A 2,826-nucleotide genomic window follows, 5' to 3' on the forward strand; every position below is an offset into this window, starting at 1 on the left:
TGGTCGGAGACGGCGACGAGGAAGGTCCGGCGAGGCAGCTTGAGCTCCTTGCGGCGGCTGGGCTCGTCCTGTAGGCAAATAGAGAGGGAGGGGAGTCGGGTAAGAGAGAGATCCAGAGGAAGGAGGGGGTGGATGAGAGGTGCGGCGACCTACTGGTGCTTGATGGCGGAGGGAGCTCAGGTGGTGCTGCTGCTTGCGGCGGCGAGCGGGAAGCACGGGAGGATGCAGGGGTTGCGGCTCCTAGTTGTTGCACAGGATTGTTGCTCGTGACACGGGCCACGAGGTTGCTGGAGCAGGATCTCAGGCACAGAGGTGCACGGGTGGAGATGGCTGCCTCGAGTGCAGCGGCCGCATGCAGGGAGGCGCATGGCAACTGGGTGACTAGCTGCGAAGAGGGAGGTTGTAATGACCAAACCTCAAAGCATTTGAGTTTCTGTGCTTACCGTGCTAGTCCCTGGATCGACTCGCTAGCAAACAAACTATAGATGAATACCAGAGTAACAAGTGCATCATTTATTACAACGTATGATCCAGAATGTATAAAATAAAACAATGTACATAGCACATGGCTAGCTTTATTCAATCAAACAGCGGAAAGTAGCAGAAAATAACGATGAGTCCAATCATAGCCCACTGGCGATGTTGAGTGTAGACTCGCGACCCTAACGGTACCTTACTCTTCGTCTGAATATCCTGCAACATGAAACGGTGCAGCCATATAGGTCAATACTTTGAATGTATTGGCAAGTTACACAGGAGTAATAATAAAAGCAGACCTACATGTATATGCATAGTACAACAAAAGGAAGACTTGAGGTTTATTTCACAGAAAGCTGATTTTGTCCTCAGAACTACCTAATAGTAAAAATTTAATTAAATTTTGTTACTACAATCAAATACACAAGGTTGTGATGAGGACATGACTACCTTGGATACGACCAAAAATATTGCATACATGCATATTTGTCAGGTGATTTCTAATGCAAACTATTCAATAGTCAATTTATGTTATCCAGAACAAAAATACTTCACACACTTTTGTGTTTTGTCTAATTGCAGGTGTATGGGACATTTGTACAATCCACATATGAAGATAAGGGAAAAGGAGATGTTTAGGTTGTGTTCAAAAAGTCCTCTCACATCACTTTTGGGCCAAGAGAAGATAGAGTCCAAGTCTCTCACGTTCTGGATTCAGATTCGGACTGCATAGACATACCTGACTCAAAACGCCAACAACTTTTTCATACGGACTCCGAATTGGGTGATTCATTTTTTGTTGGAAACTAGATTTCGTGCTCTTTCCATCCCAATTGGATTCACCTTCAAATTCGTCCGGAGCGTTGAGTTACGGACGAAACAATCTGACGTTGCAGCAGAATCCGAGTCAAACTACAAGCCCAAAGGTGTTGCATCACCTCCACTTGGGCCCATGAGCCTTGTACGACCTAGGGTTAGTTTTAGGATGCCTTGGGACGTCCTCCCACCTCCTTGGCCGCCACCCCTTGCTCCTATATAAGTAGATCCATCTAGTAGCTTTTTTCTTGGGATTTGTTTAGTTAAAAGTTAGTCATTGCAACTTCGTGTACTTCGTTTGTGCCCAACGACCAGACAAAACCGCTTTGGATCCCCACCATTATCAATACTTCATATATATTCGCAATATTTAGATTGCTTTATCATATTCTTGCTCGTTCTTCGATTGCTTGCAGGAATAGTCCTTCGTGGTCAGGCTGATCATGCTTCCAGCATCGTCAGTAACCTCAGGAGATTGGTTTAGCGATTGCTAAGGCGCAACGTCGTGCACGTTTGTAGTCGGATCGTCAAAGTTGTCTCCACCAAATCGATAGTTATCATCTCATCGAAAGATCGGGACCCTCACCTTTATCAAGTGGTATCATTTTTCAGGTTGCTCGGTGAGAATTTCCAGTTTTCCTAGATTAGATTTATTTTCTTACCTATTGTTCAAGAAAAATCCACAAAAAAGAGTTAGATCTATTCATCCTTTGTCCAAGCCAGTCTGAGCCTTTGCAATTTTCTTTTCATTGCTTGCATAGTTGAATTATCGGTTGCATCGTCGTGTCGAGTTGCTGGTCTTAGTGTCTAGGTCGTTTAGAGTTTCGAGTTCTGTTCACATTAGTCACGTCGCCGCTGCATCGTTATCCCTTCCGCTGTCCACCACCCATCCATCAATTTTCTCCACGTGCTACCCACCGTTCATTGTCATAATCATAGTTGAGATCGTTCCCATCTTCGCTTGATCCAATCTACATCTTATCTAGTTTGTTTTGGAAAGAGGGAGAGAGAAAAAAAAGATAGAGAAAAAAAAATGAGAGAAAAAAGTAAAAAAAAAGCCAGAGAAAAAAAAAGAAAGGAAAAGAGAAAAAGTGTGAGAAAAAAAGAGAGGAGAAAAAAAAACAAAATTCAGATCTATCTAGACTCAATCTCGTAGTTGAATTCGGATTGGAATCTGTTTTGTGCACTATTCAGTAAAACAGGCATAACTTCCTCATATGAAGTCTGTTTTGGCTCCGCGAGTACTCAAATGAAAGCTAGCAACAAGCCGTATCTAAATAGTTGCAGAAGCTAGTTCAGTATTTGGCACCTCAACATCAGCTTCTAAATAGGTCTACTACTATTGTGATCTTCACTTATATCTTGCTGTCCAGAGCTACTTCATATCCTGTATTGATGCTAGTTGTGCTACGACGTGACCTCATTAGTGTTCTAGGCTCGCGTCTCTAGTTTGGTCTAGCCTAGGACCAGCACAGTACCGTCGTTGAGTGTTTATTCAACATTGCATCTCTGAATTGATTATTGCTAATCTTT

The sequence above is a fragment of the Triticum dicoccoides genome, chromosome 3A, assembly GCF_002162155.2.
Source record: "Triticum dicoccoides isolate Atlit2015 ecotype Zavitan chromosome 3A, WEW_v2.0, whole genome shotgun sequence".
NCBI lineage: Eukaryota > Viridiplantae > Streptophyta > Magnoliopsida > Poales > Poaceae > Triticum > Triticum dicoccoides.